General features: G+C 46.8%; 1 long non-coding RNA gene across 1 annotated transcript in view; it reads left to right on the forward strand.

Moving 5' to 3' along the window:
• Positions 1–5,184, forward strand: part of LOC135399185 (uncharacterized) — a 54,887-nt gene extending 49,703 nt beyond the window's left edge. Inside the window, exon 3 of the long non-coding RNA XR_010424209.1 lies at positions 4,930–5,184. This is a non-coding gene — a long non-coding RNA (uncharacterized LOC135399185). The remainder of the gene's footprint in view (positions 1–4,929) is intronic.
• Positions 5,185–14,043: the final 8,859 nt, after the last annotated feature.

The raw sequence follows: 14,043 nt of genomic DNA on the forward strand, positions 1-14,043 counted from the left end.
GCGACTGCGGCAAATCCGAAAGTATATGACCCGTCTGCGAAAGTAGTCGTGACTCACGCCCGCGGGAACGGCGAGTATCTTTAAGATACGTAGCACACGAACATTGACCTCGAGACGAAGTCGGTCTCCCTGACGCGAGAACTGTGAAGCTGAAGATGGAGGAACTCGCTGGTGACATCGAAGAGATCTTGTGCCGTCTGGGCGCAAGTTACAAGAATCAAGCCTCCGTCGAGTGCCTTCGCTTTTTGATGCCAACGTTCATGTATCAAAGCATGCGTGACTTGGGAGTTAGTTTCGACAAGCTGTGCGACTTCGTGAAAGGTTTTCCCAAATTATTTGCGCTGGACGACACTTCGCTGCATGTGTATGTGTTATCGAAGAACGATCTGGCGTACCGTTTCACGCAATATCTATTCACGCATGCGCGACAAAAGCAACTGTCATTACGGTACATCAACAGAGAGTGTGCTCTGACAGGTGTTTGCTTCAAAGATTGTGCCGATAGGTTCCGAGTGCTGGACGGGAAGACGGCCGCTCTCACAGAGCCGGACTTACACGCAAGGCTGTACGAGAAAGTGACGTTGGCGTGCTTTTTTCAAACGCTGCTTGTCAAGCTGAGCTGTTCATATTCTCCGATTCCCCTAAACGATTTGCAGGCTTACCTACTTGAGGCGCCATGCAACAGCAAAAAGGAAGACTTGCTGAAGCTGTTACGCAAACTGAGAACCACTTTCGAGGTTGATCTTACCGGTTCTACACCCTGCATCGCTCTGAAAAGATGTGACATTGCAGAGTGGAGCGTTCTCGTTGTTGCTTATTTCAGAAAGTACCTGTTCAGTGTCAAAGCACTTTCAAGATCATCCGCAGTGTCGCTGAAGACTCTCGTAGACGAGGCAGCACCACAAGCGCCACCAGCGATAAGGGATCGTTTCGTTGGATGCCACATGAATATCACTGTAAAGTGGGTTATTGCCACACATAACAGCCTCTTCTCTCTTACAGATGATGAGGAGGTACACTTATCACCGGGTGTTATCATAGACGATGAGACAAGCATGTTAGCAGCAGCCGTTTATTTCCACAACCTTCTACGCGCCATTGTCCTCTGTGGTCACTGTGGCCCAGTTTGCTACAATGTCCTGTTGCGTTGTGTTGAAACATCTCCTGCCAAAGTGAGGGCCTTCCTCGACCTGGAGTTTCCTAATCTGGCGATGATCGACTTCTTCCAGTTCCTTCCAGAGTATTTCTGCACGTCGCAAGCAAACTGTGTGTCCCCAGTGCTGAGGTCTCCCATAGACAAATTTGACTGCGGTGAACTCGGGGCTAACAGGCTTGAGTCGGCGCTGGTTCGAGAGTTTGTCACTCTGTTTTGGACTGTGTCGTGTAGTCTTCGCATCGAGATTCTTGTATTGCACTTAAGCTACGCTCCGGAAGAAATTAAGGAGCACTGCCGCACAACTTACAGGGGAGGCCTAATTGAGTTCTTTGAGAAGTACATTATTTTCAAAGTGACGCCTGATAGAACAGTAGTGGAGTTGGCACTAAGCCTGCCAAGATTCTCTGCTGCCCCCGAAGATTGCGAGAGCAACCAGCCCGGGGGACTACATGCCTGCACGGGTTCGAAGGTTCGTTTCTACGAAAGGTTGGGGAACACGATCCAGCAGTTGGAAAACGGTGAATGTAGCCTGAAAGGATGGTGCCTGCTTTCCATGTTCATCTCTTCAAGTGCTTTCGTGTTCAAGGATGACAAAGTCTTTCTTCTAAGAGACGTTTTGGAAACACCCGAGGAAACTGTTGTTCGCTCATCACCGCATGAAAACTGTGAAGCCCATGAAGATACAGTGTTAGAAGTAGCCATAAAAGAGCAAGGTGTCATTCAGCACCCAGAACATTACCAGGAGGCCCCAATTGAACAAGCTTGCATCGAGGAAGATGGGGAAAAAGAAGTGGAGCAGTGCATCAGTACAGATGCCTGTACTGGGGACAACAGATGTCCGAAGAGCAGCTCACACGACACGATTGACATGCTGCCCTGTAACATGTCTTGTCGTGACTACGATGACCCTCCTCGAGAAAGCATTTATTCTTTTGAGTATTACGTTGATGATAGCGAAGAAGAACTGGAGTTAGACACGAAGGACACAGAACCGCAGTTAACAGCGGAAGAAACAGCCGTACGTTTTTTTGCACGTGCAGTGAGAGATGTTGAAGATGGCGTGGATATTACGCGGGCGGAACAAATGCTGCTCGAAGCCCCCGAAGATGTACGAAAGTTTGTGGAAGAGAACTTTCCGAAGGGGCTGATGACATTTTTCTCGAGCTACTGTAACGATTTCAGAGTAGCTCCTGATGGAAGCATTTCGCAAAGCATGAACAACACCAATGCAGGAAAGGAAACCAACTGGCTGAAAAGTGGCATTTCAAATTTTGAACATTTAATGAGCGTTACAAGGCTCGTAGTAAGAACAAACACATACGTGTCGTCTTTGTTGAAACAGATGAGCAGTGGAATCAGCATAGATATGTTTCAGGAAATTCTCAAAGAGCAGAATCCTATGCTTGCCAACTACTGTAACGAAAACTATGACCTCGGAATCAGGGGCTTTCTCAAGTGCAACGGCCACCTCTACAATGTGTCGGGCTCGGGAAAGACCGTGCAGTTGAACGCCGACGTCGAGCAAGAGGATTGGCAGTATGAGATCTGCGCCGGCAAAATAGTGAAACGAACTGCTCGGGATGGCCTGATCATGTCGACGCGGTTTCGTCGCCCCGTGTGCTTTCCTATTTGGTTGCTCGTGGAAACTGCACTTCCTGCTTCACACGCGCAAAATGCAAAGGAAGGCAGCTTGGTTGAGTTCTACACCTCCATCGGGCAGTCTGGCAACCCCTGTGTCCGTTGTGTGACGATACTGGAAAGAGGTCGGGGCCATGGGGCATTCAACATTCATTGTGAATGCTTAGTAGTCCTTGCCTGTCCATATTTTGCTCTCATGAAACCACAACTGAGCACATCGCAGGAGGTAACGGCTGTGTATTTTCATCAACATGGACTCGACGAGCTTGCGGTTGGACAGAGGGTCGTGGCGATGGTGCAGCGGAACTACCCGTCTTCTACGTTGTGGAAAGTGCACAGGTTCACGGTGCTCGCGGATGAGGATGATGATGATGCGGTGAGAGGCGACGGGATGCAGCTTTCTCACGAAATCGAAGGCTGCGACGCCGGCGTACGAAAAGCGGCGATTCATTACTACAGCAAAGCGATCGCACGTATGGGACGTGAAGCCGACATGAAGGCCCTGGAGTCTGCAGCGAAAAAGTGTCCAAAGGTCATCCGCAATTTTCTGAGCCGGCACTATCCGGGCGGGCTCGCAGACTTCTTTCGGAGTGACTGGCACAGCTTCAAGGTTCTCGAAAACGGAAAAGTTCAGGTGGTAACAAAACGTAGGCGCTTCAGGAAGGACACCAGGCACGAGGACTGGGAAAGCAGGATCTCAAAGTGTCAGGATAGAAAGTGTACGGCAGCGGAACCAATCTGCACGGTCAGCGGCGTCGGCACACTGTCGAACCTTTCAGTCGATGGCGGCGAAGTAATATCGGCCAGCCTGCCGTGTCCCGTAAGAGCTGCATCGCAGTGCTTCATTCAAGAAGACGGCTCAATGTTTTTGACCGCAGATTCAAAGTGGGAGTCCGGACAGTCCGTGGAATTTACCGTCGCCTGCAGCCCGCAGAATACCAACCACCGCATGCTGAGCATTCTCCCCCTCAAAACTTGGGTGACACAGGATGCAATAGTTCCTGAGAAGTGCCACTGTAGGGTCAAGGTCGTGACAAGCGACTACGTGCTGTTTGAAATCTTATCGCAAGGAAAGGCCGAGGTGACAGCGGTAGTGTCCGAATTGAATCTTGCAGGACTGAAAGTGTCGCAAGAGGTGTGCCTTAGAGTGTGGCCCGGATATCCCTCTCCGCACCTCTGGAAAGCAGTGCTAATTTGAAGACTACAAAGTACTGACCGTACTGGCTGTGACAACCTGGAAATATCTCGTTTCACGTCACTTCCGTTTAATGTAAATTTGTTGCGCGGAACGTGTTATTCGATGCAATACCGGTGTTGTTGTTGTTGTTACGAGCTGCTAAATGTTTCTAAGTGCTTTATGTGGCAAGCTCTAGTCATTTCGTTGTCTGGTCCACTCAGGAGGAAGCATACTCTATTTTGCTGTTTTGTTTTTCAGGCTGGTGCCACAGTTGTGTTACGTGGGACTTTCATAAGTCATATCATTTTATGTTTTCAACACATTTGTTGATATTAATTGTTTGGAGCTGAATCTCTCTCACAAGCAGTGTGAGATGCAGACCTGCTGCGAGAAATTTGTCAAATGCAAGCGTTCATTTGAACGTTACGTGTGAAAATATGTCCTAATAATTTTTGTTGTCCGATTCTATACAGGGTGTTCAAAATTAAGCTTTCACTAGCACTTTATAAATAGGCGAACAAAAGAAAAACTGGTGCTATTTTTCTGTTCCTTGAGTAAGAAACAGGTGCTACATAATTAGCAGCACCTGTTTCTTACACAAGTAGTGTAAAGTTATCATCCGGTTTCCTGTCATCGCTGTGTTTGCGTAGCGCTCGTGAAAGCTTAATTTTGAACACCCTGTATAGTTGAAGTGATCCAATAGAAGATTGTGCAGGGCTTTTCTCCTGTTGAGAGTTTATATGTCATATTTTATTTTTTCTACACATGAGTTGATCTTACTATTTAGCTTTGAGTCTCCCCCACAAGCTGTGTGGGAGATCTACCGGGAAGTATGCTACCGTAATTGCCAGACTCTGAGTAATATAATGGAAGAGTACTTTTCTCTCGTTCAGAGTTTATATCTCATATTGTTTTATGTCTTCTGTGCATTACTTGATCTGAATGATTTATCTTTTAGACTCTATCACAAGCAATGCAAGATGTCAAACGCAGTGGAACCTGCTGCGGATATTGCAAGTGATCATTTGAATGTTACGAGCGTTACAATAATTGTCACATACTATAGCTGAAGTAGTGTAATGGAAGATTTTGCAAGGGTACTTCTCTTGTTCAGAATTTATTGGCAGTGTGTATCATGTTGCATCATTGCACCTCATTTATTCAGTGATGTATATTTATGTGTTCGTTAGTAAAAAGGTCCAGTAGTCATTAATATTTGCTGTTTATGCATGATATGCATGAAACGAACCCGGGAAGAGGGAGGAGGACAAACGCAACGCGTTCTTCACCGTGTACCAGCTCGCCTGTGCCCTTGCTCTTTTACCATTGATGATATGCAGATTACAGTACTTTAGTTCTGATGCAGTAGTCTGTGGTTAGTTTCTATACAAGCTTCATTATTGCTACATGGTGTAGAAACAAAATTTCAAAATGGGAAACATACTCGAACCGCCTACCAGTCTTGGCATGGAAGGCGATCATCTGACCTGGATTTCGGCCCGCTTGGTTTGGGAGAACTCAGTTTTAGGGGCAAACCATGAGCCGCAAGATAGCACTTGGAGCAGCCGACAAGGTTATAGCACCTGTACGAGTGTGGCGTGGAACATAGGAGATCGAGATGAAAATATGCAGCACAAAATCCTCCTTATTGGTGAAAGTGGACAAAATCTTTTGAAACCTGTTTGGACGAAATCTGTTTCCATGTGTTGAATGCATATATTAAAGGAGCAGTGAGGTGTCATTTAATATATGGCTCGAAACCCTGCCTCATTTGTCAAGCTATCCATCAGGAGCTATCCACCTTGCAAAATATTTTCGCTCTGCGCCGTATTATAGCTACGCAATCGAATTTCACCAATAGATCATGATAGGATAACGACAATCGAAGCCACTAACATGCAAAGGATCCTGCCGGTAATGATCAGAGCAATGATGACCATTGAGTTTGGGAAGATTGAGGATGTTTTGATCACAATGAACTCCAACTTTTATTGGATACTGGAGTTCCTTTTCTTTTTTTCCCTTTACTGGAGTATGTGACTGTTTTTCAAGAAGGGAGACCCCCCCCCCCCCCCCCCCCGAGTGGCGCTGCGCCACCAACGCGGTGCCGCTGTACCTGGTCGAACCACACCCCCGGCATTCAACATGTGGAACAAAGACGACACCCAAGCATAAATCGCGACGACCTCCGGTGCGAGTAGAGAGTGTGCAATTTCCACATTACCTTGGACCTCCAGTGGGTGGGACCACAGGTCCGCCCTTTTCGGAACGACCGGTCTTGCAGGCCAAGCCAGGAAGAGAGTCCATGGAAGGAGGGCTTAGGAGTAGGTATTCTTTTTTTTTTTTTTTTCTGACTAAGTAACTGGAACACACTGAGAGATAAAATACAACAGAAACCTCAATCTTTCATGCTTTTTTCTGTACACCAGTAGACAACCTTACCACACAGCTGGATCTGTGTGTGTGTGCAGATATATATTTTTCAAGTCACAGCCAATACCAGTCCAAAGGGTCTGTGACCAAACCCACTGGAAGTTGATGGAGGTTTCGTAACATCCAAGTGAACTTGTACTAGCTTTGGTGCGGAAACACGTTTATTCCGTTTAAAAACATAAATTCAGGTGCATGTCTTCGTCATTCTTGTGTTGCATCTGGAGACTGCACTTCAGATACAAAGTTTCATAAAAATAACTATTATGTTGAATACAAAAATCACAATCTCTGTGTTTCACAACATCGCCTAATGGCTACGTTGCCAAGTGTCCAACATGTGCGACATGCGGGTGTTGCCGTTCACTTATACAATGTGTCTGCGTGAACGTTACGGAATGTGCGATGCTCGTCCGATCACGTAGCCTCATTGGGCACAGCTGCCAGATATAATATACCGTCATAGCATACCGCTCATCACATTCTATGCACGTCAGGTACTCGGAAGCATACAAACTTTCTCATGCAATTTCGTTGGTAACGATATGTGCTCGCGTCTGATAGTCCGTCAAACTGCACACCTTCCACAGATTTGGGGACGGGTAGTCGGGCACAGCTTCCGCCACCATCCTCTGAAACGGCACCAGCTTCACGCCTTTTGGGTCTGAGAACAAGAGCAACGTTTGGTCCGCTGGCACCGTCTCATTTCTGTGGTCCCCAGGGACCAACCTCAAGAGGGCATAGTACGTCGTAACAAGAATGGCCTCGCACGCGTAGCTTTTCGGCGGAACATCGCTGATTGCTTTCGACACTTTGACAACGCATGTGACAAATGGACTGCGCTCTCCCGGGTCATGCACGGCGTCAAACTCTACCGTGTCCCCGAGCTGCCAAGCAGGCGTCATCTTCACGGTGACTGTGCCAGAATCTTGTATAAAGGCCCACGGGTAGACTGCTATGGGACTGGGATAGTTTTTGGCGGTAATCTGTGCGCCTTGCTCCCATAAGCCGGACAAAGTCCCAAGAACTGCGTACTTGAAGGGGTTGCTGGTTGTGGTCGCAAAATGGGTGCTTTGAGTGTCGTTTACCTCTAAAATTTCGTACAGTTTGCATTGATCAGCACTTCCAACTGTTGCCATTATCTGCGTGCTTGTTTTTGTGATGGATCTGGTTTGCGTGTGTGCACCAGTTTGCACGTGCACACCTGCACTGGTTTGCAGGCACGTTTGCACCTGCACCGGACGGACTTCCTGCACATTTGCCTTTGGCTGCACTATTTGTGATTTCTGAGATGAGATGCTGTTACTCTTCACATTGTTTGTTTGTGGTTTAACATTGGCTGTCGAACTTGAGCTACCTTTTGCGTTTCCTTTAGCCTGAACCGGAATCTCTGTGTGACTTTTCCTGTCTGCTTCAGCTTGAACTGAACCTTTCTTTGGATCGAACTGCGGATCCATAGGAAGTGTCCTGATGACCTTGCCTCCTATTGACACAGTGAAGGCATGTCCGTACTTCTCAAAGAATCCAAGGAAGTCAGGAAAATTCTTCAGGCAGAATTCTTGTATTGGCTTTGGGCTTTTGTGAAATGCATCTTCAAGCTTCGTTAGGGTAGCTGTGGTCCCCTTGTCTCCAATTGCATTTGCAAAGTAAGCAATAGCATCATGGAGTACCGCATTTTTCGGCTTTTTAGGTGCCACTGCTGTCGCTGCACTGACACATTTTGAAGGTGCACTTTTCTTACACCTAGTCACTTCTTTTGCCATCTGCGGGACTGTTTGCAATTTCTGAGAGGAAATGTTGTTACTCTTCACGCTACTGTTAGTCTGTGGTTTACCATGCACTGCGGAACTTGAGCTACTTTTTGCATTTCCTGTAGCCTGAACAGGAACCACTGTGCGACCTTTCCCTTCTGCTTCAGCTTGAACTGAACCTTTCTTTGGATCTAACTGCGGATCCATAGGGAGTGTCCTGATGATCTTGCCTCCTTTTGACACATTGAAGGCATGTCCGTACTTCTCAAAGAATCGAAGGAAGTCAGGAAAATTCTTGAGGCAGAATTCTTGTATTGGCTTTGGGCTTTTCTGCAGTGCACCTTCAAGTTTCGTTAGACTAGCCTCCGACTGAGTGTCTCCGATTGCATTCGCAAAGTAAGCAATCGCATCATGGAGTACCGCATTTTTCAGCTTTTTAGGTGCCACTGCTGTCGCTGCACTTACACATTTTGGAGGGGCACTTTTCTTGCACTTTGCCTCTTCTTTTGCGGGCAATACAGGCTGCCTGCTTTTAGTCTGCTCTTTTGCGACGCTTTCATTTCCCAGCTCGTATGCCTTCCAAACAGTTGCGGATGGGTAACTTGGCCTCACCCTGACCTTAATACTGTCTCCCGTTCGCAGGTCTTCCAGTATGTCAACATTTGCATACACAACTGTAACATCAGTGTCAGTTGAGCCGTCACATTGCTTTAGGGCAAGTAGTGCGTAATACGGTCCAGCAAAGACGACTGTACAATCTCGCGTTTCCAACTCTGCTTCCGCTCGGTCGTGATTCTCTACTTTAATGACCGATGTGACACATGGATTGTCAGTAGTGTAGAACAAGTACTGCACTTCCACTGTGTCTCCCACTTTGAGCTTGGAATGGAGTGCATGCGAATGGCTGTACTCTATGAAAGTCCAGGAGGGGAATAACACTGAGACATGTTCCAGGCGAATTGTGCCATACTCTGTGGCTACCGCAGTTACAGTACCTGAACAGCTTTCACTCTTAAGAGTTCCGCCGCTGCTTCCACCGTGCGATGACTCAAAGAGGTGAGTACGTGTTCTCAAGAAACCAACAAAGCCTCCTTTATAACACTGCTTAATTATACTGACTTCTGCTTCGCATGTTCGTCGAGCAATGTCTTCAAGCGTTTCTATCGTGCAGATATTGTTCAAGGGCGTCAGTATCTTTGGTAGAAGCTCATCAAAGGTCTTTACAGCCTTCTGGATCTTGAGCAGTTGGTGAAACCGTCCCTGTTCTTCTTGGGAGTCTCGTTTTTGTCTCGCACAAATACAGCCACTGTTAAGCACCACGAAGGCTTCAGTGTTTTCCGTGAAGAAAGATTTGAAAGAGTTACTCTGGAAGTATGCCTGGACACTTGCTGGGCTTTTGTGCAGCGCTTCTTCTAATTGCAAAAAGGTTAGCCCACCAGGCTGAGCTGTTAGGACACTCACAAAATAGTTAATTGAGACATTCCTGTTTACCCCCAGGGTGGAAGATTCTGTTATTGACGCTGAGGAGGAAGAATGTAATGAGCTTGATCCTTGGTCGTAGAGCTTCAGCCTCAATCTATTTGTGAGAACAACCTCGTTACCCTTGAGCATAAAGCAGTCATTTCTCCTCAGAAAAACAGACAGAAGCTCGTACTTCTTCAGTGAACATGTTCCCTGCATCACCTCTTTTATGAGTTCATAACGGCTATTTACTACGGCCTGTGTCATATTTTCGCTCTGCACCTCGTCAGACGGACAAAACCTTGGAACGTCGAGACAAAGCTTAACTGCACCCCGGTCTTTGGAAACTTCGAAAACACATGGGTACTGTAAAAAAAAGTGCGCAATTCCTGTTGGATATTTATTAAGGCAGTACTTTCTGACTTTTTCACCACCATATTGAAGACACAGTTGCAGCACCTCCACCTTCAGCTCCGCCGAGGCAATCCAAAGCAATGTCACGTAGTACTCGAGGGTAGCAATTTTTAAGTTGTTGTGCTCTGCAGAAGTTTCTGGATCGTCTTCACATACTGGCGCTACGCAGTTGAAAGTAGAAAAAGTGTCAAAGTACTCCGGCATAGACTGGAAGAAGTCGACCAATGCTGTGCTCGGAAACTCTGTGCTCAGGAAGAACTTTGCAGGTTCTTGCGACACTTTAACGCAGCTCAATAGCACATTGAAGCAGACCTTTTCATGGCCACAAAGCTTGAACGCATACAAGATCTGGTGAAAGTATCTCGCAGCCTGTTCCAGGCCGCTGAGCCAACTAGGTGTGTGACGGGAGACGAGGTACACAGTGCTGCTCTCTGTAGTGCTGAACTGCAGACTGTGTTGCTGTAGATGCTTCTGCAGCTCTTCAATGGCCTCAGGGCCTGCAAAGTGGTTCCTGATGGCATGTGGTGCAGAGGACGAGATGTGCCGAAGAACCTGCTGTAATGGGACGGCGGAGTCTCGGCAAAATGCTTTCGCACCAACAAAATACTTCCTGAGGTAGTGCGTTAAATGTTTGCTGAGTTTTGAGGCATGGAGGCATACTTTCGGCTCGTCATCCTTTCTGACAACAAAAGTATCTTCGAGTTTTTCAAAAAAATTGGAGTCAGTCAACATTGCAGGTGCTTCCGTCATATAAGCAATCAGGACGTCGATACTGCACGAGCCTTCACTTAACCTCAGCAGAAGCGCCTCGTAAAAGACACGCAATATCTCTTCTGCTTCTATCGTTGGAATAGTGCTGCAGCAAACGACATAACCGTATGGGCTCTTGCTCAACGTGAACATGTCTCGATTTTTCACACACCGTATGAGTTTTTTCGCCGCGTCACTGTCGGCATAACGTATCAGATACTCTTCTCCTAGATATTGCAAGGACAGCGTCCAAGAGCGAGAGACAGCGAACTGTTGCACGAGAAAATCAAAAGCCTGACTTTCACGTCTAGGGTCGTCTACTGTTGTACTGTTCTCCATTTCACCATTTCATGCTCATGCAACATATCAAACCCATCAAGACAGCGGAAAGCTCTGGTTCCGCCGAATTCCAAAGTACACAATGACGTACTGTCCGAAACAGCGCTGCATTCCTTCCTTTGTTCCGCTGTACAACACGAGATATGGGAGATACCGTTCTCTTACCGCCAACACAGCTCGAACGAAAACGAAACTACTGCACTGACTGCTTCACCGCAATACCGGACCACGTGGTAGCCCACAGTTGTCTGGCTATGAGAATATATGTCTAAATGTCGGCTAGTTACTTCGAACAACAGGCGAACATTTCGTTGACTCTGAGGACTGGGCTTGAGTCTAGACTGGACGAGGGAGAGCTACACCAGCTCGATTGCCTTCGACTTTGTTATTCAAGGTTACCTTGCAATTTCATATGGATCATACCAGAACTAGAGGTGTGCGCCACCGCCGCCGATGTTGCACCTGAGTTGCAAGCTTGGGAAAAGTCTTTCGGTGAAAGCCGTGAAAGGTTTTGGGATTTAGAGGGCTGAATGACTTTTGGAAAGGTGGGAATGGAAAAGCGTCAGGAAGCCTAAGGTGGGAAAGGAGAATTGCACTTTTGCATTATAGTCCCCCATAGCTTGTGGAAAGAGAAGGTTCCGGAGAAGGTAGAGAAGAAAGTGCCAAAGCGAACCGAAATAAATAAATGAATAAATAAATAAAATAATAATAATAAATGAATAGAAATAATAATAACAATAATAATAAAAAGAAACTTAATTATTGGGCGAACCGGAACAGAAGAAAAAAAAAATTATGCTAACGGAGGTAAACCGAAAATATGTTTTCGGTTCAGATGGAAAATTGAACTGTTTGGCTCTCAAGGGTACCTAACGCAAGACTTCAAGTGCACCATACATGACATCCATCCATGTTTGGGCAGGGAGCCCCAGAGACCTCGCATGACAACAATGCATCAATGTGCCAGAGCGCAGGATGGGCTTCATCGTGCTCTTTGTCATTGTCAAGTGACATGATAAGGACCTAACGGATAAGGACCGCTCACGACGCCGCGTCGGGCGTCGCCAAGTGAGAACTGGCCCTGAGCGTTTGAATGCTGTACAGAAAGACCCTGGTTTTTCCGAAACGGGATCTTTCTGTCGTAAGGTCAGGGGGTATTTCCGCCGAAAGGATGTAGCGTGTCAGTGAGGATCGTCGGGTGGAACGGCAGGGGATAGGCCGTGGGGGATATTCAGTAAGCACCCACGGGCCGACCCCTCGGTCTGAGGTGCTTCCGCGGCGCCCTTTTCACAATGTTCACCACAGTTATGAGGTATACGGGCGTTTCGGCACAGGTGGGGTGCATTTGCGTAAGCCGGTTCACCAGAAAGAGTGAAAAGAAGCACGCGTATAGGCAGGGTGTGCCGGTTCACCAGAAAGAGGGAAAAACCAGGGGTAAAGCTATGGTGTGACGTCATGTGATGTCGTAAGTCATGCGCGGGACGCGGCGCACATGTGTTGCGTCCATCGAATTTGTAAACGATGGTTGAATACCTGTGCGGAATAAATTATCTTACCCGAGGTGTTTTTGTAACAAACACCAAGGTTATTTGATGAGTCGAAAACACTTATGCTCATTTCTTCTTACAACGTATCTATGAAGCTATGCATATGAAGAAAGGTACTACACGGAGAACGCTGCGAACAATAAGTGTCTCCTCCAAAATTTATTATTGGCATTGCCGTTTCCCTGAAGGAAGGGAACAAATGTACTATTCAATAAATTGTGTAACACAGACATATTTATGAACCAACACATCTAATTTTCCTGAAGTTTTGTCGCCTTTTAGAAACACTCCCCGTATCTTGCAGTAACCGTGCTTATAGGGCTGTGAGAATATCGGGATTTTTCGAATCCCGAATAACCAAATACTTGTGTATTCTATGCAAATCCTTCTTTTTTTTTTTTTTTTCAAAACTGTCGAGGAGTGGAGTGCCCTTCCACCAGCTGTTGTGTCCCTGTGACTACAGATAGTGACTGTACCTCTGACCTCTTCCAAGCTTTTTCAAGACATAGAAACTTTATTGGCATATGGTCGTTTCTTGTTCTTTTTGTTTGTTTGTTTGTTTATTTATTCTTGCTTGTTATCATGTGTGTGATTTATGGTGGTTATAGGTTCTTTTCTTGTGAGTCAGGTGACGGCGCTTATTAACTTTATATCAGTTTGAGTCAGTGGCGGATCCAAGGCGGGGGGCGGTTGAGCGATCGCACCCCCCAAAATGTCAGTTTATACATTGGATTTTCCTCTCCCCCTCCCCCACTACGCGATCAGACAAAAATACCGCCCCCCCCTCCCAAACCGAGGGTCTGGATCCGCCCCTGGTTTGAGTATATGTTACAATGTAACTGCGTGGGCCCGAATGGACGCCATGCAGCATTGCTAAATAAATAAATAATCCGAATCGGATGTCGAATACTACATTGGAATTTCAATCGAAGCGATTGCTCTTGGAAACCGAATATACGAGGGTGGTTCCATAAGTTTCCGGCTCGACCAACTTTCAATAGTCATAGAGACGAAACAAGTGTATCCCTTTTCGACATAGTCACCCTTAACTTCGATGCACTTTTGACACCTTTCAACCAGCATTGTTATACCCTTGAAAAAATAGTCCGAAGTTTTGTCCGCAAAATGCTGGAAAACTGCCTCTTGCACCTCACTATCGTTTTGAAATCTCCGTCCTGTGAGATCTCTCTTCATGTTTGAGAACAGGAAGTAGTCACTCGGTGCCAAGTCTGGACTGTAGGGTGGGTGGTGGATTTCTTCGAAGCCGCACTCCTTCAGTGCAGCCTTGGCAACAGAAGCCGTGTGGACAGGGGCATTGTCCTGGAGCAACCGGACGCCTCGACTCAACCTGCCGCGCCTCTTTTCCTTGATGGCGTCTCG

Source organism: Ornithodoros turicata, chromosome 6, assembly GCF_037126465.1.
Source record: "Ornithodoros turicata isolate Travis chromosome 6, ASM3712646v1, whole genome shotgun sequence".
Classification (NCBI taxonomy): domain Eukaryota; kingdom Metazoa; phylum Arthropoda; class Arachnida; order Ixodida; family Argasidae; genus Ornithodoros; species Ornithodoros turicata.